The sequence below is a fragment of the Pogona vitticeps genome, chromosome 2, assembly GCF_051106095.1.
Source record: "Pogona vitticeps strain Pit_001003342236 chromosome 2, PviZW2.1, whole genome shotgun sequence".
Taxonomy (NCBI): domain Eukaryota; kingdom Metazoa; phylum Chordata; class Lepidosauria; order Squamata; family Agamidae; genus Pogona; species Pogona vitticeps.
This window is the reverse complement of record NC_135784.1, coordinates 62,307,785-62,330,687: the sequence shown is the minus strand read 5'-3', so window position 1 is coordinate 62,330,687 and position 22,903 is coordinate 62,307,785. Positions and strand designations below refer to the sequence as shown.

Sequence of the window (22,903 nt, the reverse complement as noted above, 5' to 3'; positions counted from 1 at the left end):
GAGGCAGGCGGTGCATCATGGCCTCTCCCAATTTGAAGACACCCTTTTCCAGCACGCTGAGGCAAAGAGGCAGTCCTGAAACCAGCAAAATCAGGGAGCTGGACAAGGGACAGATTGTATTTGTCTTCAGTGTGGAAGGGATTGTCACTCTTGAATTGGCCTTCTCAATCACACTAGACGCTGTTCCAAGTCCTTGATACAGAGTACGTTACCATAGTCTCTCGAGACTGAAGGACGCCTTTACTGTCTTTACAGTGACAGAAATCCTGTTGTTGAGCATAATAACTCACACTAGAGTAGACCCATTTAGCATAATAACTCACACTAGAATAGACCCATTGAATCAATGGGATTTGCTTCCCATTTGATTCCAGAGTGAACTCCTCCATAAAGTCTATTGATTTGAATGTGCCTAGATGTGATTAACAATGCGGAACAGCATAATTTCAACCACAAGCTCCACTGAAGCTTGAATTTATTCTCCTGTTCTCTCACACTGCCTCCAAGTGCTCCTAACCACTTTTTCCTCTTCATTGAAACCCCATTTTATCCATAAAGACTTTTGTTGATCCCTATAGCTATACTTTTTCTTACAAAGCCGACCTCTATTGGCCCGCCTTCACTCCTTTGCTGGACCCACTGCTTCTCCTTTCTTGCTTACCCTTCATTTTTTTCTACCTATGGATACCAGAATGACGAGAATATTGGGAATTTTCTCAGCACACACAACAATCAAAGCCTTTGGCATAAACAGAACAGAGATGTCAGAGGACAGATCAGAAGTCAAAGCATGGGTCAAACTCAAAATACAAGAGTTGGAGGTACAAAAATGGAGAATGATATGTAAGGCACAGTGAAGAAATGGAGAATGTAACTAGGGAAGTTGGCAGCTAGAGAAAAAAGACACAGACAATGCATATTAAACTGTCACTGATTTAATAACTGACCTATAATGATCTGTAAATCAGGCACCTCCAAAAGAAACAGACACAGTTGCCAAGGGAATCTCAAGCTGACTCTCATGCTCTTCTCCATTTGCATTCAAATGATCAGGGAACAGAGTACCAATTTGATTTTCCTTTCTTATCAATTAAAGTACAGTAGAATTGACTGTGTGCTTCACTTGCACACATTGTCTATGTTGAGACTCTCAAATGTATTTCCCCCTCCTTATACCATTTTCAACTTCCTTAGAGCTTCTTCCTTATCCTTCTAGTTTTTATATATTGGCCTCAGGCTCAGAAGAATTAAAACATTTCCAGATAAGCCAGATGCTTTATATATATTCCTAGGGATCTTTGTATATTTTTAATCTGAGAGATTCGCTGTAATAAAGTTTGAGACTCCCTTGGCCTCAACAGAGAAAACAGATGAAAGCCAAATAGTCTTGACTGGTCATAGTGTTTGAAGATCTGACAGGCTATCCAGTTTGGCCACTCCTCCACAAATAAGCTATCATGCTATTTCATACCATGAATGTAACCCGGATATGGAACATCAAAATCAAGTACAGTATCATTAAATCTGTCCATGCCCACATAACATCCTTTTAAATGGCTACACTAAGGGTGGAATGACAAGGAACCAAGAAAAGGAATGGAAGGAAAAGTGAGAAAGATGGGCCAGCACATAATGTTGTAGCAAGCAACCTATTTCCCTGAATAAGCAAAGTGAAAGGACTAGCAAATGTCTGCTTGCAGGTGGACACAAAACAATATGAAGATGACAGTTCCTCAACAGCTGTTCTAGAAAGTGAAGCAAAAGCTGCTCAGAAAACACTAGAAAGAAACAAATTACCAGAGAAGATAGAATACCAATAGAACTATGTCAAGCCACAGAAACTGAATCTGTCAAAATCATAACAGGTATATGCCAACAAATATGGAAAACAGAACAATGGTTCATAGACGGGAAATGTTCAACATACATTCCAGTCCCTAAAAAAGGAGATGCCCATGAGCGCAACAATTATAGGACCATTGCTTTAATTTCCCACACAAGCAAAGTGATGCTCAAGGTGTTGCAACAAATGCTTTAACCTTATATGGAGTGAGAAATGCCTGAGGTTCAGGCTGGATTCCAAAAAGGAAGAGACACTCGAGATTATATTGCAAATATCCATTGACTATTGGAGAACACCAAATAATTTCAGAAGATGACCAGTCTATGCTTTATAGTCTACAGCAAAGCCTTTGACTCTGCCAATAATCGTTGGAACATCTCCTGGCCACCTGTTGGAATTGGCTACGAGCAGCTCGAAGAGCCTCCAAGTTGTACTAACTAGGATAGGCTTTGTATGCTGCTAGAGCTCTCCTCTTATCCTCAATGGCTGGCTTCAGCTCCTCTGAATGGGCTTTGAGCCAGTCTGCCGTATTTTTGGTCTTTTTGCCAAATATGGACAAGGTGTTGTTATAAACAGTGTTCTTGAAGTGTTCCCATTGTTAAGGTGCATTTGCATCAGCCGGGCCTGTAAGGGTTTCCTCAAGTGCTTGGGCAAATTCCTCCACTTTTCTTTGATCGCAAGTCTTGCTGATGTCAATACATGGTCTTTCTTTTTCATGTGATACAATCTCTTTGTTCGCAGTTTTACTCTACTACACACCAGGGTGTGATCAGTATCACAATCAGCACTCTGGTAAAGGTGTGTGACTGTAATACCAGGAAGGCTAGAATGTCTAGTGAGGATCAAATCAAGCCGATGCCAATGCTTGGATCTTGGATGTCTCCAGGAAACTCTGTGTTGAAGCTTCATATTAAAGAGCGTGTTGCTGACATTCATCTTCCCAATGCCAAAACGGCCAAGACAAGTGGGCCATGAATTGTGATCAGCACCAACTCTAGCATTAAAGTCTCCAAGAATGAACAGTGGCTCTCTCTCAGGGACTTTTTTGATAGTAGCTGCCAGATCATTGTAGAATTTGTCTTTGACTTCTGTTGTGGACGACAGTGTTGGTGCACATGCACTAATGAGGGTGACTGGTCCCGCTGATGAGTGGATCTGCAGAGACAAGATTCTTTCACTCCCCACAGTAGGTGGAACAATGGATCTCAGCAGAGTATTTCTGACTGCAAAGCCAACACCATGTTCCCTGGTCTCATTTAATGGTTTTCCGTGTCAGAAGAATGAGAAGTTTTTTTCTTTGACAGATCCTGAGTCTGGCAATCTTGTCTCTTGCAGGGCAACAATGTCCATCTGCAGTCTACTCAATTCCATATCAATGACAGCTGTCTTGCGCACGTCGTCTATTTCCTGCAGGTCATCAGAAAAGCTGTTGTGAGCAAAGCCAGGGCTCATTGTCCGAGCATTCCAGGTGTCCAACTTTAGGGCAGAAGTTTTCTTACAATAGTTGTGTGGTGCACAGTTATTGATCTGCTTGTTGACTTTCACCGTAAACCCCACGCAACCCATGAGGTTAACAGACCGTAGCGAGGCAGCATCTGGTGTCATGCTCTACACCAATCGAGCAAAGACTTAAAACTGGTAATTGCTACTTCCCATGTTGTTTTGACGCTGTATGTGAAGCTGGAGTGTCCTCTCTAGAGCACGAAGCCTGGGTAAGATAATATGGAGGATAGGCTGTTATCCAAGTAACAAATCCCCCCTCTCCACGTCGCTGAAATAGTCCAATGGAAAGGCAAGAGCCAATACAATTGGTTCCAGTGACATTGCAGGAGTTGACAGAATGACACGAATTGCCTCCGGGACTCCGTCTCCAGATTTTGCCTCAGTGTTAACTCCTGAAGCCTTTTCTATGAGTGGATATAGTCACAAGGCAGTGGAAGTTTAAAATTGGACTGTTCCTTCTCCTAGATGGGCTGCCTTCCAAGGCTGACAAGCCCCACCTACCCAGCCTGCTCCCTAATAGGGCAGAAGGGAAATAGGGTGGAGAGGACTCTTGATGGGGTGGAGGGGAAATGGGGTGGAGAGGACCCTTGATGGGGTGGATGGGAAATAGGGTGGAGAGGAGCCTTGATGGGGTGAAGGGGAAATGGGGTGGAGAGGACCCTGGATGGGGCGGAGGGGAAATGGGGTGGAGAGGAGCCTGGATGGGGCAGAAGGAAAATAGGGTGAAGAGGACCCTTGATAGGGCGGAAGGGAAATGGGTGGGGAGTGGCCTTGATGGGGTGGAGGGGAAATGGGGTAGAGAGGAGCCTTGATGGGGTGGAGGGGAAATGGGGTGGAGAGGACCCTGGATGGGGTGGAAGGAAAATGGGGTGAAGAGAACCCTTGATGGGGTGGAAGGGAAATGGGTGGGAGTGGCCTTGATGGGGTGGAGGGGAAATGGGGTGGAGAGGACCCTGGATGGGGTGGAAGGAAAATGGGGTGAAGAGAACCCTTGATGGGGTGGAAGGGAAATGGGTGGGGAGTGGCCTTGATGGGGTGGAGGGGAAATGGGGTGGAGAGGACCCTGGATGGGGTGGAAGGAAAATGGGGTGAAGAGAACCCTTGATGGGGTGGAAGGGAAATAGGGTGGAGAGGACCCTGGATGGGGTGGAAGGGAAATGGGGTAGAGAGGAGCCTTGATGGGGTGGAGGGGAAATGGGGTGGAGAGGACCCTGGATGGGGCGGAGGGGAAATGGAGTGGAGAGGAGCCTGGATGGGGCAGAAGGAAAATGGGATGAAGAGGACCCTTGATGGGGCAGAAGGGAAATGGGTGGCGAGCAGCCTTGATGGGGCGGGGGGGAATGGGGTGAAGAGGAGCCTTGATGGGGCGGAGGGGAAATGGGGTGGAGAGGACCCTTGTAAAGAACATATGAAGAAAATACAGTGGTACCTTGACTTACAAACTTAATCTGTATTGGAACGGTGTTCGTATGTCAAAAAGTTCATAAGTCAAGGCAAAGTTTGCCATAGGAATGCATTGAAAACCATTTACCTGTATGCAGAACCAATCTATGTATTATTTTTTCCATGTGGAATTTTGCTTCTAAGATAATACGAAGCAAGATGCATCAACATAGAAATCTGTGTTATAGTGCAGGTTTCTATAAAGATGCTTCTTGCTGAGTTTTTATTCTTGTACAATACACTCCTAGAGTTCTCAGTTAATAGTCTGGAAACATCCTATACACGCAAGAATATTAATATGGCTGTAGTAGATGTTACAGCCATATTTGGAAAAGAAGTGTAAATGGCTCCATCCATGCAGATAGGGCAATATATAGGTTATTCCTTGGTAGAGGTGAAAATGCGACCTTCTGAATTGTTCCATTGTTCCATCTAGCCATGTATTGTCTGTTTTGAGTGGTGAAAGCTTTCTTCCAACCCTATTATCTGCAAGTTTCTTAAACTAGAGAAAGCAAATGTTGCCATTCTTTGGAAAATGGTTATAAAGATGCCAAAGTAGAGCCATTATGACTAAGCTGAAGAAAGATTAGATGAACAAATATATTTCCAAAATATGTATGTAGAAATGTCCAGTTTTTCTGGCCCTTATGGGTTCTAATTAAAACTCCATATGGATTATTCCAGTATTTGTTGTACATTCCAACAACATCTCTTTTTCTTCTAGTTAAGGAGGTTAACAGTGCTGGGATGAAGAATCTATGTCGTGAATCAATGACTAGCCAGAGAGTGTTGCAAGGTTGGGACGTCCTAGCTTGCATGCATGTTGACTAAATAACTTTATTCTCCCATGAAGTTGGAGTAGCTTTTGTTGCTTTGCTGACTGGCTGTGAATTCCTTTGGGGGAAGAGAGCTTTGCCTCCCTATTGTCCTGTCTGTTCAGCTAGAAAAAGGAAACCAGAGTTAGAGAAACCACTTTAAAGGTTTATATTAGATTAATTCTGGCTACATAACTGTCGCCTATAATAACCCTAATGTGTAACATCCTAAAAACTCTTAATTGGCCTTAGTCTGGCAGGCCTTTCAAGCCCAGCAGAATCTCCAGCATTCAGCAGCTTTTATAGAGGAAACTAGCCAGAGAGCCAGGAAAGATGAAATGGCTGCTTTATATATTCTGACTGACCTTGAAAATCCTCATTTTAACAAGCAGGCAGACCCTGTTGAGAGCTGATCTTGATGAGAGCAAAAGGGGGCAAGTTCAGGTGTGATTATTTTGGGAAAGAGAAGAATAAAATTTTCAGGATTTTTATACTAAAGGACGTTGAAGGCATCTGCGTGTTATCCATTGCTTGTTTTCGGCATACTTTTCATGCCTAAAAGGGCAATCAGTGAAATAAACATAACTTTAAAACCAATCTTTTTACATGCATACTGACCCACCCCCTCCCCCCATAATATACAATAAATTATGGGATGGAATGTGTGCCCATATTTCATTTCATGTTGGCTCCCATTTTGTTTGACCATGACTGAGGCATAGGAATATGGAATGCTGTAGTCCATATGATGCCACACTTTTAAAAATCTTACAGAGTTGTGGAGACACTGACATCCTTGGGTGTCAGTGAGGGAAGTCCTGTGTAGTTGCTTAGTTTAATTAGTTCTGTTCACAATCTGTATCACAATAAATATGGAAGCAGGAAATCTTCATGCATGCAAGAGGTTATGCTGGAAAATACCCCTGGAAAAGACCCTGATGTTGGGAAAGTGTGAAGGCAAGAGGAGAGGGGGATGATAGAGGACGAGATGGTTGGACAGTGTCATAGAAACGACCAACATGAATTTGACCCAACTCCGGGAGGCAGTGGAAGACAGGAGGGCCTGGCGTGCTCTGGTCCATGGAGTCACAATGAGTCGGACACGACTTAATGACTAAACAATAATAACAACAAAACTCAGACATGACTAGCTGTTGTCATTTGTATAATATTATAAAGGGAAAACCCACAGTGCCACTTCTTATTTAATTCCTGGTATCAAACCACTGGTTCGTTGAAGAGCAGCAGGGATCTGGAAGATTATGCAAAGCTACATTGCAGGTATGGCTGCTCATATAGGGTATCAGAAAATCAGTTTGTGGAGTGTGCCTCAAACTAGGTACTGAAAAGTCAGTTGTACTTTTGAGACTCTCTGGTCTATATCAAACAGAAGATTGTGACAAAATCATAGACCTCACTACAGTAGGAAATATTGTCTGAAATCCTATTGCTTAGCACACTGGTTCTTAACCTTGAGTTACTCAGGAGTTTTAGACTGCAACTCCCAGAAGCCTTCACCACCAGCTATGCTGACTGGGGTTTCTGGGAGTTGCAGTTCAAAAGCATCCGAGTAACAAAGGTTAAGAACCACTGCATACTGAGTTACACTAGAATAGGCCCATTGAATCAGTAGGGATTTGATAAATCTACTCCTCTATACGTTCCAATTAGTCAGAGTGCCTATTCTAGTTGCTACTTATTTTAGCAGTATAAATTTGATTTTTTTTAAAAACAGAAATCTTGCATTTTAAATCTCACTTAATTTCTAACATAGAAATAAAAACTCATTGCAGAATAAACCTTTGTAGTCACATGGAGGCCCAGAAGATAAGTATCTGTTAGGACAGAGCCTTTTTCTGCAAGCTGCATCTTGGGGTTTAGTTGAAATTTGCTCAAAATAGACTTTTCTGTGGGTAGAACACTGAATTCTTCAAGATAGTCAGCCTGGCACCATGATATAAGCACCAAAACCTCTTTTTAAGTGATTTTTAAAAAGAAAATATTCCACTGAGTAATTTCATTCCTGTATAATCACCTACCACCATGACACTCATCTTGCTTTAATTATCACATAGTAACACAGCCCCCTGAGACAGGTTTGTCTCTTGTGTGGGATGGCTCAGTGACAATAAGTGTTCAACAGCACTTCCACAGTTTGGGCTTTATCCCAGTTCCTAGTCAGTTGCTGATTGCTGCACACAGACAATTGGGAGGGTCTCATGTTAAATGTTGCTAGTGTAGCATAGAATGAAGAAGGATTAGGAAAGATCAAGGGAAAACATTTATTGAACAATGCCTCCCAGAACAGTTAGAGAGTGGCAGAGTAATGCTTTTAGAGAAAGAGACTGAAGCTGAAGAAACTGGGAGGCTGTCGAAGAATAATAATACGAAGAATAGAAGAATAATGAGACTGATTTTTTACCCCCACTTTGCTAATTCCAAAGGAATGCTGGAGAATGTAATGATCAGGAGAGGTAAGCTAGTAGGAAGCACCTCTACCCCACATTTTCTTTTTGCAAGGTATTGTTTGGAACATTGGAAGAGGTTTTATTACCCAGGATTTAAGCTCTTGCTCTCTAGTCATAGGGTTTTATGTTTTTAGAGGATTTTGTTTTCACAGTGCTAATCAAGTTGGAGGATCTTCAGGAATGCAGCATGGGATATAAATTAAATAAAAACTGTAGATGTTGCTCTGTTTTCTTGTTAATGAAGCACAGCAAAGTCCTTGAGGATGCGTCCCTGCCTTCTGACCTTCAAGACCAGTTGGAAAGTATGAGGATTATTCTTGACCTGACTACATTCATGCACCCTGAAGATTCATTAGATATCCTATTAAAAGGTTTATACAAGTCATGTGTGGATGATTAAATGAATGGAGAGGATGAACGGAATCATACCTGCTGATTCCACCCTCAGCACTAAAAATGTGATCAATTTTCTATGCAGCATTTATATATGTAAAGCTGTAGTCTGTCTCCTAGAAAACTGAGGGTGCATATGGTGCTAAGAGAAACTGAACAGGTGCAACCTGCTTAGAATCATAGAAAAGTGAAGTTGCAAGGGGCCTACAAGGCCATCAAGTCCAACCTCCTACTCAATGCAAGAATACAATCAAAGCATATCTGCCAGGTGATTAAGTTTTTCTTGAATGCCTCCACTGTTGGAGCACTCACCAACTCCCGAGTTAACTGGTGTCACTGTTTTACTGCTCTGACAGGAAGTTTTTTTCTGATATTCCTGATATTCAACTGAAATCTGGCTTCTTTTAATTTGAGCCCATTGTTGCGTGTCCTGCACTCTGGAATGATCAAGAATAGATCTTGCCTCTCCTCTGTATGACAGCCTTTCAAATATTTGAAAAGTGCTATCATATCACCCTTCAGTCTTCTTTTCTCAAGGCTAAACATGCCCAATTCTGACTTGGTTTCCAGCCCCCTGATCATCCTTGTCACCCTCCTCTGAACTTGTTCCAATTTGCTAGCATCCTTCTTGAGGTGTGGCTTCCAGAACTGGACACAGTACTCAAGGTGAGGCCTAACCAGTGCTGATTAGAAGGGGACTAGCAGATCATGGGATTTGGAAACTATGCTTCTATGAATGCAGCCTAAAATAGCATTAGCCTTTTTTGTTGCCACATGACACTGTTGGCTCATATTTAGCTTGTGATCTACGACAATTGTCTTGGTGGAGGGGTTTGAGTAATTCAGAGAAGCTATGGGCTATGCTGTGCAGGGACACCCAAGACAGACAGGTCATAGTGGAGAGTTCTGACTAAATGCGATCCACCTGGAGCAGGAACTGGCAAGCGACTCCAGTATCTTTGCCAAGAAAACTCCATGGACAGAAGCAAAAGGCTAAAAGATATGACACTGGAAGATGAGCCCTCAAGTCGGAAGGCATCCAACATGCTACTGAGGAAGAGTGGAGGACAAGGACAAGTAACTCGAGAGCTAATGAAGTGGTTGGGCCAAAGCCAAAAGGATGGTCAGCTGTGGACACACACATTAGTGAGCCTCGTGGCGCAGTGGTTAAATCGCTGTACTGCAGCTAAAACTGTGCTCACGACCTGGGGTTCAAATCCCAGGTAGCCGGCTCGAGGTTGACTCAGCCTTCTATCCTTCCGAGGTCAGTAAAATGAGTACCCAGCTTGCTGGGGGGGCAATGTGTAGCCTGCATAATTAAATTGTAAACCGCCCAGAGAGTGCTTGAAGCGCTATGGGGCGGTATATAAGCAGCACGCTTTGCTTTGCTTTGCTTTGGAAGTGAAAGGAAAGTCTGATGCTGGGAAGAAAAATACTGCATAGGAACGTGGAATGTAAGATCTGTGAACCTTGGTAAGCTGGATATGGTCAAACAGGAGATGGCAAGAATAAACATTGACATATTGGGCGTCAGTGAACTGAAATGGATGGGAATGGGCAAATTCAATTCAGACTATTACCATATCTACTAGTGTGGGCAAGAATCCCGTAGAAGAAATGGAGTAGCCCTCATAGTCAACAAAGGAGTGGGAAAAGCTGTACTGGGATACAATCTCAAAAATGAACTGACACCAAAGAAAGATGTTCTTGTCCTTATAGGGGATTGGAATGCTAAAGTAGGGAACCAAGAGATAAATGGAACAGGTAAGTTTGGCCTTGGAGTTCAAAACGAAGCAGGGCAAAGGCTAATAGAGTTTTGTCAAGAGAACAAGCTGGTCATCACAAACTCTCTTTTCTAACATCACAAGAGGCGACTCTACATATGGACAATACCAGATGGACAATACCGAAATCAGACTGATTATGTTCTCTGCAGCCAAAGATGAAGAAGCTCTATACAGTCATCAGAAACAAGACCTGGAGCTGATTGTGGCTCTGATCGTAAGCTTCTTATAGCAAAACCCATGCTTAAACTGAAGAAAGTAGGAAAAACCACTGGGCTAGTCAAATATAGGGGGACGTGGTGGCGCTGTGGGCTAAACCGCAGAAGCCTATGCTTCAGGGTCAGACGACCAGCAGTCGGAAGATCGAATCCACGCGACTGAGTGAGCACCCGTCGCTTGTCCCAGCTCCCACCAACCTAGCGGTTCGAAAGCATGCAAGTAGATAAATAGGGACCACCTCAGTGGGAAGGTAACAGCGTTCTGTGTCTAAGTCGCACTGGCCATGTGACCACGGAAGATAGTCTTCGGACAAAACGCTGGCTCTATGGCTTGGAAACGGGGATGAGCACCGCCCCCTAGAGTCAAACACGACTGGACAAAAATTGTCAAGGGGAACCTTAACCTTTACCTTTTAGTCAAGTATAATCTAAATGAAATCCCTTATGAATTCTCAGTGGAAGCGAAGAACAGATTTAAGGAACTAGATTTAGTGGACAGAGTGCCTGAAGAACTATGGATGGAGGCTCATAACATTTTACAGGAGGCAGCAACAAAAACTATCCCAAAGAAAAAGAAATGCAAGAAAACGCAGTGGTTGTCCAACCCTGCCTTACAAATAGCAGAGAAGGGAAGGGAAACCAAATGCAAGGGAGACAGAGAAAGTTACAGAAAATTGAATGCTGAGTTCCAAAGAATAGCAAGGAGAGACAAGAGGGCCTTCTTAAATGAACAGTGTAAAGGTATAGAAGAAAATAATAGAAAGGGAAAAACCAGAGATCTGTTCAAGAAAACTGGAGATATTAAAGGAAACTTTTGTGCAAACATGTATATGATAAAGGACAAAAATGGTAGGGACCTAACAGAAGCAGAAGACATCAAGAAGAGGTGGCAAGAATGTTGTTGTTTAGTCGTTAAGTCGTGTCCGACTCTTCGTGACTCCATGGACCAGAGCACTCCGGGCCCTCATGTCTTCCACTGCCTCCCAGAGTTGGGTGAAATTTATGTTCGTAGCTTCGATGACACTGTCCAACAATCTTGTCTTCTGTTGTCCCCTTCTCTTGCCCTCAAACTTTCTTAACATCAGGGTCTTTTCTAGGGAGACTTCTCTTCTCATGAGATGGCCAAAGTACTGGAGCCTTAGCTTCTGGATCTGTCCTTCCAATGAGCACTCAGGGTTAATTTCCTTCAAAATGGATAGGTTTGTTCTCAAGAATACACAGAGGAATTATAGCAGAAAGATCTGGATGTCCTGGACAACCCAGATGGTGTGGTTGCTGACCTTGTGTCACATTTCCGGGGATTTTAACAGGCAAAAGTCCAATAAACCAGTCCAATATCAGAAGTCCACTAGATGCAAAACAGATACCAGTATGCCAAAGCCAAAACACAAACTGTAGTCAGAAGTGAGAGTCCAAAGCCAAGGGTCCAGAAAACAAGGTCCAAGATGAGCAGGAGCTTGGATTTGAGCCAGGGAATTGACATTGCTTCCACAAGCTTGCAAGCGTCTGGGTGCAGATTTTATACCAACAGCAGTCATCTAAACACCTCATCCTGCTAAAACTCAGGGCTGGTCAACCTGATGTTCCTTTGGGAAGCATTCATGAGGGCTTCAGATCTTTGCGTCATGAGTCCTTGCCGAAGCTTCTCCCTCACTCTGGCTACTGGGGGAGGAGAATCTGGTTGTGATTCAGCTGCTTGTGATTCTGATTGCACAGCATTCTTCTCAACTGTAATTAACCCCTCAGATTCCAGATCTTCTTCAGCTGAACTCATGACACCTTGAGGCAGACATCCTGGAGAGTGGTCAAGTAGGCCTTAGAAAGCATGGCTAACAACAAGGCCAGTGGAGGTGATGGGATTCCAGTTGAACTATTTAAAATCTTAAAAGATGATGCTGTGTAGGTGCTATGCTCAATATGCTAACAAGTTTGGAAAACTCAGCAGTGGCCAGAGGATTAGAAAAGATCAGTCTGCATCCCAGTGCCAAAGAATGCTCCAACGACCGTACAATTGCACTTATTTCACACGCTAGCAAGATTATGCTCAAAATCCTCCAAGGTAGGCTTCAGCAGTATGTGGACCGAGAACTCCCCGAAGTACAAACTAGATTTCAAAGGGGCATAGGAACTAGAGACCAAATTGCTAACATGTGCTGGATTATGGAGAAAGCCGGAGAGTCCCAGAAAAACATCCAGTTAGAACTGGATATGGAACAACAACAATAAATGTTTTATTACAGTCTTTGACCAGCAAAAGTAAGGAACATTATTTAAATTAGGAGACATAAAATCAATCTAAAATCTAAAAACACTAAAAACACCTATATACATATATATATAAAACTACATTCATACATCTTACTAAATATCTCCTGCCTTCCTATCATAGGCCTTATCTGTGGGCTATTGCGGCTTGCATAGGATGACAGAATTGTTATTTTGAAGTTCATAGAGCCTGTGTGATAATTATATCAAATTGGTATATACCAATTTACAAATATTATAACTGCACTTTCCTTTACGGATTTTGATTGCAGCAGCACAGAATTTAGCTACTTTTTCCAGCATATCTGAAGTTTGGTTTAGCCCAGTATATCTGCCAGGGTCAGCAAAAACAGTGTGTAATGTGCCTCTGATCATCCAGGAAATGCCCTTATGTAAGGGTTAACAAGTACTTCTCAGAATAAAATGCACAGTGAAGTAACACATGGGAGATAGATTTGATCTCACCAGAGTTACAGGGGCATAAACTGAGGGTAAGGAGTGTTGTTATACTTCCCTTCCTGGACTGCTGACGAAAGTGCATTGAAGAGGGCCAGAGTAAGAGCTTTGCATTGTTTAGGTGTTATGGGTAAGTAGAGATATTTAGCTAGTTTGGGTGGCAGCACTGTGTTGTCAAGTATAAACCTATTTCTGATAATACCAAGGTCCTGCTGCCTTTCTGTCTCAATAACACATTGCCTAAGATTACTCTTGGCCTTAACATATCCCATTTGTTGGTTACTTTCTACTGAATAGCCGTATCTGTTGATTTTATGGTATATTGCTCTCTTCCAAGGTGACTGATGGTTATCCTGTAATACCAGTGAAGTCAGCCCAATTGGTTGAAAGGTTAGTTTTAGCCAAAAGTTAAAAATAGCCAGCCAAGCTCTAGCTTCAACCTTCAGGTAGCCCACTTCAAGCCTAAGGGCTGCATTGGTTACCCCTCTTGGAACTTGTAAGATAGCCCTCACGAATTTAGATTCTAACTGGATAAATGAAGAATAGGGGCCCAATTGTGCCCCATACAAGAGCTGACTAAGGGATTTGGCCTGAAACAATCTTAGTGGAGCTGGAATGTACTGACCTCCCTTTGAATAGAAGAATTTTAGTATAGCAAGGCTAGATTTTTGTGCTGCTTGTACCACATTGTTAACATGGGCCCTGTATATTGAAAGACGACGCCCAAATATTTATAAGCCTTAATATGTTCTTTGTCATGCTAATCAATTATATGGAACAACTGATGTGTTCAAAATTGGGAAAGGAGTACAAGGCTGTACAGTATATTGTCTCCCTGCTTATTTAACTTATATGCAGAATGCATCATGCGAAAGGCTGGACTGGATGAATCCCAAACCGGAATTAAGATTGCCGGAAGACATCTCAACAACCTCAGATATGCAGATGATACCACTCTGATGGCAGAAAGTGAGGAGGAATTAAAGAACCTCTTAATGAGAGTGAAAGAGGAGAGCGCAAAAAAATAGCCTGAAGCTCAACATGAAAAAAAAAATTAAGATCGTGGCTACTGGTCCCATCACCTCCTGGCAAATAAAAGGGGAAGATCTGGAGGCAGTGACAGATTTTACTTTCTCGGGCTCCATGATCACTGCAGATGGTGATAGAAGCCACGAAATTATAAGACACTTGCTTCTTGGGAGGAAAGCGATGACAAACCTCGACAGCATCCTAAAAAGCAGAGACCTTACCTTGCCGACAAAGGTCCGCATAATCAAAGCTGTGGTTTTTCCAGTAGCGATATATGGAAGTGAGAGCTGGGCCGCCGAAGAATTGATGCTTTGGAATTGTGGTGCTGGAGGGGACTCTTGAGAGTCCACTGGACTGCAAGGAGAACAAACCTATCCGTTTTGAAGGAAATTAACCCTGAGTGCTCACTGGAAGGGCAGATCGTGAATCTGAGGCTCCAATACTTTGGCCATCTCATGAGAAGAGAAGACTCCCTGGAAAAGACCCTGATGTTGCGAAAGTGTGAAGGCAAGAGAAGGGGACGACAGAGGACAAGATGGTTGGACAGTGTCATCGAAGCTACCAACATGAATTTGACCAAACTCTGGGAGGCAGTGGAAGACAGGAGGCCCTGCCATGCTCTGGTCCATGGGGTCACGAAGAGTCAGAAACAACTTAATGACTAAACAACAACAACAAATCTGTGTTGAATTACATAGCTTAGTCATATATTGTATATTAGGGCCATATTTTCACAATGTCTTATGTAAGAGTCCTCGGAGATCTGAAAGCGTTTTTCCACAGACTATGACTCAGAATGTTTCCACATTCTTTCACTGGGAACTTCAGTCATGCATCTGATACCCAAACTTCTTTAAGTATCGATAATTGGGACAGAACCTGTGAAATTCATACACATTGAATTGCTTGGATAGTGTGTTATAAACTTTGCTCAGAAATATTCCATTGCTCAGGGCAAGGGCTGTACTATGAGTACTAGCCCTGTGTGCTGCAGTGTTTTGGAGCTGCAGAATGGAATGCAGGCATTCTCTCCCTGTTTGTCTGCAATTTCCTTTTTTCATGTGCAGTGTAGTATCTTGTACTACTAGTCAGTATATCTTAATAGGGTTAATCAACTATTTTGGGTTTGCACTTACTTGAAGGATTAGTTTTGCAGTTTGAGAGTGCTTCAGGATGTCCACTTATCTGCTGTGGCCAGCAGTGCTTTTGCCCAGCTTCAGCTAGTGTGCCAGCTGCGCTTTTTGGAGATGGCAGAAATGGCCATAGAGGTTCATGCTTTGTTCATTTTCCAGTTAATTTACTGTAGTGAGCTCGACATGGGGTTGCCTTTGAAGAGTATTTGGAAACTGCTGGTGGTACAAAAAGCAGTGGTAAGATGTTTTCTGATATACCTTTTTTTCCGGGTAACATTACACTATAAATTGCATATATTATACTGGCTCAAATCCTATTGCGTTATATATTGTCTTATATTTGTGTGTGCATGCCGAGTTCCAAGTGTTGTCAGTACTTGTTTATAAAAATTTCAGTTCTTCAAATAACCTCCAGTTTATGAATGTGGGATATTGTGTTTCAGTAATGCTTCAAAATTCCAAGTAATGGCCTTATATTGCTACACAGTATTATGTCCACTTTGCCAGTGGGAAAAAGGATGCGAAGCTTTACATTGCAAAGGGCTACTGAATATTGACAATAGCAATGAGAGCAGTTAAGATGGTCTACAAGAAATCCTCTTGTGCTCACTACCATTCAGAAAGTGACACCATACGAGGGATAATTCCAGAACGAGACTCAGTTTTTCATCAGTTAATCATTTCTTACCCAAACACAAAGCAATTGTCAGAGCTGTTTTTCAACAAGTGTGAGTAATATTCAAAAGTTATGTCAGCAGGATTAGAGGTTTGACTACTTGATACGATGTCACCAGGGCTTGACTTGTTCACTTGTCTGTGATGAGTGAAAAATGCTGCTTGACAAGTCACAGCTCCCTCCCTCCTGCCTCCTCCCCTCCCTCCCTCCTCAAATCCTGCAGTCCTCCCATTCCCCCTCCAATTGCAAAAGGAAAACTGCCATCTTCTCCCAAGAAGAGAGTTCGAGCGGTACATAGAGATATAGCTCTGTAGGAGAATGTAGAGTAGTCCCATGCTGGAGAATATGGAGATTCCCTGCTCTCAATTTCAGCCGAACGAGGACACATCCAGGGGTGGGAGGGAGCTGTGGCTCCTTAAGAGGCTGGGCACTTTTGCTTTCAGTTTTATTTTTGCTGGAGACATTCAAAAGAAAAAAAAAGCTTCATGACCCCAGAGGCACACCCAAGCAACCTAAGTCTGAGGGTATAAATCAGTGATACCCAGTCCCAATAAATTGCAAGGCTATAGTCCAGTCATACTGACTGGTGAAATTTTTGACCGGCTTGTGAGACACTCTAAACTTTTTAAAGCCCTGGATATCACAAATGGATGAGTAAATTAGAAAAAAGTGGATTTGCTTTGAAATAATTTCCCAAAATGTGAATTTCTTTCAGTTATTTTGGAGAGTAAAATTATAGCTGGCTGGATAGCTCAGTGGGATAGGTATTTGGCTGCAGGGCCAAAGGTAGGAAGTTTGATTCCCTACTGTGCATCCCTGGAGAAGAGCCAGCTTGTGTGGCCTTTGGCAAGCTGCATGGTCTCAGGATGACCCTAGAAGAAGGGAATGGTAAACAGCTTCTTTGTACTTATCTAGAAAACCCCGAAAAGGGGCACCATAAGTCAGAATTGACATGATAGCACATGGTGATGATGATGATGATGTTTCTATTTTAAATATCTTTTTTAAAATTGCAACCATACAGAGAATCATTTTGCCAGTACCAATGCCTGTTTGTGCCGGAAGCAGTAAAAAATTATCCTCTTGAGAGTCAGCTAATTGGGTCCTGACTGACAAAATCAAAAGTTCAGATTTCCCCTTTGGAGACTTGTGTCAGAAGCCTAGTCTCAGAAATCCTGAGAGAATGTTTACTGAAAGCACTCAAGGTTGGGACAAACACAATTTGGGCTTTTGTAATACAGAAATACTTTGAATATGCCTTACAAAATTGTGTGCTTAGAGGTATGTGGCAAAAGGACCCATTCTGAAGGCCAGTCACTTTGCTTTCTTTAAAGAACACCCATTTTTTTTTTACTCTTCAATGGAAACTTACCTTTTGACTGTTTCTGTGACCTTTAACTGCTCTCCAAACATCTCCCTTCATGGCTCACAAAGCTTCAATGTATCTACTTTTGATTGTACTTGCTTGAAAGCCTCTTCCGGACATGCTTATCAGCAAGTACCATATTTTTCCATCTGTAAGATGCTACTTTTTCCTAAAATCATTACCCCAAAAATTAAGGGGCATCTTTTACACAGAAGTAAGCTGAGATAGTTGAAGAGAAAACAAAACGGCACATACCTTGCCTCTCGAAACAGTCTTGCTTCAGCTGTGAGACTTAGTTACCTACAGTCAGGAGACTTAGCTTCATCCAATTGCGAGCCTTGTGGAACTGACATCAGCTGATCCTGAACAAACCAATTGGAATACAACTCCTTGGAGGTGGAACCTGTAGGCTCAAGATGCAAGATTGGGGGTGTGTTATGAACGGAAAAATATGGTAACTGTCTTCCTCTTTTGAAAGACCTTTTTAGAGGATCAGGATTTCAGCCCCTGCAGCCTAGATTACTTCCAATTTTTTAAAGCAGGTTGGACCTGCCATTCTCTTTTAATTAATTTAATTTACTTTAATTTAATTTATACCCCACCCATCTAGACAGAAGTCTACTCTGGGTGGCTAACAAAAATTGAATAAAAACAGTATAATAAAATAAAAAGTATCAATAGTAATATGGTTCAATATGGGGAAAATAAAAATAATCAAGTGATGACAGGAGGGAAAGCCTGCCTAAAGAGCCAGGTCTTAAGTTGGCATAAATTTTAAGATAAGCTGGGTTGTTATTTTCAATTTATTTGATCAGTTTAAATCTGAGGACATTTAAAAGTCACTTGTTTCTGCACCAGGGTGGATAAAAACAGCTTTACTTTTAAAAAAAATTGTAACTCAGAAACCCTTTACCTAAACTTCCCTAAATTTGGCTGCAGAGCAAGAGCAGAGGGACTGATTTTTCTCCAGATTTGATGCTGATTTGAAGTCAAGTTTATTTTTTTCTCTTTTTAAATTTTTAATATAACAAAAAAGTACAAAAGAAAATAACATTAGTAACTACAAACATAACAATATACTGTTAGTACAAGTGATTGATTACTGCCATTTGAGAGGTTTTATGTCTTTTATAACGTATTTTAAAATTTATTCTACTTCTATTTTATGATTATTTTGAAGTTTTAGTTATGTAGTCAATTATGTCTTTGCTGTTTGATTGTTGTTTTCTCATGTTGTAAACCTCCAGCATAGTGGAGTAAAAATTAAATAAATAAATAAATAAATAAATAAATAAATAAATAAATAAATAAATAAATAAATAAATAAATAAATAAATAAATAAATAAATAAATAAATAAATAAATAAATAAAGCCTCTTATATCCAATTATCCTTATTACTAACATTCTGTGCTCCCCCTCAACTGGGAACTTTTGAGTGATAACCATTTAGTTATTTATTCCAAACCCCTCGAACCTTCCAAATCTGCCATGTTTCTCGTGCCAATGCCTAGCTTTTTTCTTTCACAAAAACATGCTCTATAAAGTCTCCCCATATGACATGAAATCTATTCATTTTGAACAAACTTTTAAAAATTTAATCTCGCATCTGAGCTTGTCATTAAAAGGTAAATTCCTCAATTTTTTATACCATTTACTTATTTGGTTGCAAGTGCTACCTTGACTTACCAACCAAATTTGCATTGGAATGGCATTCGAAAGTCAAAATGGTCATAAGTCAAAGCACAATTTCCCATAGGAATGCATTGAAAACCCATTAATCCGTTCCGGCCGAAGAAAAAAATACCCCCCGAAATAAAAATAAAACTCTGCAAGCTCCTGGGGCTGCAAAAAACAAAACAAAATAAAAATAACCCCAAAAATAAACCCACCAGCCCAATCCCACCCTGCAAAAGCCACCCCAAACAGTAAAAAGCAGCACACTTACCTCCCCATGAAGCCTCCTCTCAAGCCTCCCAGCCATGGTCAGCCGCCCGGGCCAGGATCTGGCCGGGAGTCCAGCCAGGAGCCAGAGCCCGGCTGGGATGGGTCCCCGACTCCTGGCTGGACCCCCACCACCGCCACCACATCCCTTTCGCTAACCGTTGCGGCAAAAGAGCTACAAAGAAGCAGCCTCTTCACCACCAACAGTTAGTTTTTTTGAATTTCCCGCCCCTTTCCCCTGCCTTTTTTTGTTCGTAGATCAAAGCTCCGGCTGCAAGCCAAAGCAAAATTTTGCGGCCGGAGCTGCTCGTATGTCAATTTGTTCGTAGGTCAGGGTGTTCATAAATCAGAGCACCACTGTATATTTAACTTTCTTTTTTTGGCTATAATTAGCTTTTCTGCATAAGTGAACTTGTTATTAATCCTTTTTTTGTTCATCCCCATTGATCATTCTCAAAAATAGACAAAAATGCAATTTTTGCAAATACTTCCATCTTAATGCATTGTATTTTAGTAATTTCCTTAAAAATCTTACAGAGTTTCAAAACAAAATCACATTTTTACCTCATATGAAAATAAGTACCCATAACTTGGCCATATTTCCAACATGATATAGAATATTTTTAATCCATGCAGTTCAATTTTATTGGTGCTAAATACCATCTTCATGTTATTTTATAACAATTTTCCTTTATCCTCACAGACATACTCAAAAATTCTGAAGTCCAGTTTCAAACTCATAATTTTTAGTTCAGGCTGCCCTGATTTTTAGAATTGCCGTGTAGAGCGTTGATTTTGTCTGCCAGCACAATAACATCACTGTACTCTTGTGCAGTTATAATATCAAAAAGGCTGCCTCTTTCCATTGTAAATGTAGGTTATAGTTCATCTTAGGCTTGTATGTTCCACCACCAAAAGAAAGACTTGGTTAGTGGGAATAAGTATAGAAGCGTCTTCATTAAAAATAAATATCTCTGAGGTGAAACTAGTAGTAGCGAAAAACTGAACAAAGGTTACGTGCAAGGTTCCCTCTAAGCTGGGCGCAGGGTTCCTCCTCTGCGCAGGGATCACATTCAAATCCTTTGGTTCTGGTCGTGATGGAACTCTGAGTGCAGGGAGGTGAGTTGCTCACGTGAGAGGCGGAGCCCTGCCGAGAGGGACTGAAAATTAGAGGGTATGTTGTTTCCATGAGTCTATTAATTTAGAATAGAAGACATACATCCTATACTTCCTATATGGTGTTCTCTTCTATCACATGCATTTTTCTCCCTCTACGATTTTTTTACCATAACCTTAAAGTTTCTGAGTTTTTTCTATTCCTAAAATAGTCATCAGAAGTAGTGAACCTTTGAGTTTCTTGTAAGACATTTTTAGATTGTCAAATACCATATTTTTTGCTTTGTAAGATGCACCTGACCTTAAGACGCACCTAATTTTTAGAGGAGGAAAACAGGGAAAATATATTCTGAACCAAATAGTGTAATAAAATCTTTAATAAACTATAACAGAATAACATTTGAACCATGTAAAGTTAACAGCAGTCAACAGTGGCATTAAGAACCATTACCACTGTCATTAAAAATGGAGAGACTTAAAGCTTTGTGTACTCTAGTTTATGTACCATAAATTTGTGTACCATAAATTTAATTCAAGTACATATAGACCATTATCAGCCAGTGATAAGGCCTATACCACTCTACCTATCCTATATTTTACTTTTCCTTTCATCCACCTCCTCCCCATGCTTATAGAAATGTCTCAATGACAGATGAGATTGTTGTGCAACTCTGCCTAGCTACAGCTCAAGCCTATATTAAGTTAGAAATGGTTTGTCTGATTTGTCACTTCATTGAGAGGTCTCTTAGTTGTGTGGAGGATAAATAATAGAATTAAACTATTTAACAGCTGGTTTTCCTTATTTACTTTAGGTTATGCAAAAGAACAGCAACACAAAGCTTAACCTGATCCCATTCACCAGCAATAGCACATGCTCAGCATAAGACCAAATCTCCATTTTCTGACATAATTGAACATTTATAGCATGCAAGGCACAACAGATTAGGCCATACAAAGCCATGAACAATGTTCTTGACGAGCCAAAAAAACTGAATACAAACTATAGTAACTGAAATCAGGAAGCAGATACTGTAATCCAGTTAGAAGTCACGAGGCACAGTTAGTTTCCTTGCTGCAACACCCTTTGGAAATACATTCTCTATTAGATGCCCAGAACTAGTTGAAAAGTTTGCAAGTTGAATCCAAATTTCCCATAGAAATGCATTGAAAATTAATTAATGCATTTTTATGGGGGGGGGGAGGTCAGAAACTTTAAAAAAACTTAAAAGAAAGTCACTTACCAGGTACTGTAGACTGAGCCTGGCTCTTCACAGTGCCTTGGTAGACCCCAGAACAGCCAAAAAAGAGCCCCAAACAGCTAAAAGCCAGCTGGCAGCCGGCAGCCATTTTGTGCTCTTCTTCGCTCCTGCTCCTGCTCCTTTCCCCTCCCCTCTCCCCACCTAACAGCTGATTGGCGCTGGTCTGAATGGCTTCCCAGGCAGCTTTTAAAGCAAGTACTTGTATGCATGTTTCTACACAAGCAGGAGTCAACTCAAATGGAGCACCTAACCCCAAACAAACAGCTTTTAAACTAAATTTTACATTTTAAAATGACAGTACCAGGCAGTCCAGCTCTCTCTCCCAGCTCTCTAACCGCTTGGACTAGCAAGGAAGCAGACAAGCAGCCTATTCACTAACCGAAAGTTTGAATTTCCCTGCTTTCCCTGCCTTCCCCGCATATTAAGTATGCTAATATCTGTGCACTGGAGGATTGTGGGAGGAACATCCAGCCCCTGATGGGGGTCCTGTGGGGCACCCCAAAACACTGAGGAGCTCTCTTGGCCTCTTTCGGGACTGGGGCTGTGCAGCCCTCTTCTGATCAGGAGGTGCAGCCGGGGGGTCACCATGCCTTTGGGGGACAGGGCACAGAAAGGGGCAGGAGGTTCAGGGGCCATTCCAACTCATACCTGGCAGAGGAGATACCATGATCATCAAAGTGGTTTTCCCAGGGTGAGGCTCATCTATTGCACTTTGGATGTGCTGACCCCTGTGATTTCCCCAAATGTGGGAAAATCAACTGCCTAAGTGGGGGACTGTGTGGTTTCCCCTGGTCTTTCTAGAATCACTCTTTCCCCTTTGGTCCTTGGCTGTTTTCACTGCCTGCTGCCATAGGCCTGTTGGCCTTGCTGGTTTTCCAGGTGGGCTCCCGGAAGCAGATCCTGGAAAGCCAGCAGTGCAAAATGGTGGGGTCCAAACAGCAAGCAGTCTCTGGTGCTAGTTCAGAGGCCTCCCAGCATGGCAGTGGGAGGCTTCTGGGTGGTGGTGGTTGAACCCTTTTTTACTGTATTCGCTCCATAAATGCACATACTTTCTCCCCCACTATTTGGGGGGAAAGTGTGTCTTATGGAGCAAAAAATATGGTAGGTTATTTCTCAAACATTTCTACCAAATTCTATAGTACCCTGTGGTAGCGCATCCAACGAAGAGGATGGATATGAAGGACGTGCATTAG

At 41.9% G+C, this 22,903-nt stretch overlaps 1 protein-coding gene and 1 pseudogene across 4 annotated transcripts in view; both read left to right on the top strand.

Annotated features, from left to right (window-relative positions):
• The window catches only part of CHCHD6 (coiled-coil-helix-coiled-coil-helix domain containing 6), a 341,446-nt gene that overhangs the window by 48,702 nt on the left and 269,841 nt on the right, over positions 1 to 22,903 (top strand). The gene's annotated exons all lie outside the window — the stretch shown is intronic.
• LOC140705058 (U1 spliceosomal RNA) lies at positions 22,351 to 22,501 on the top strand (annotated as a pseudogene).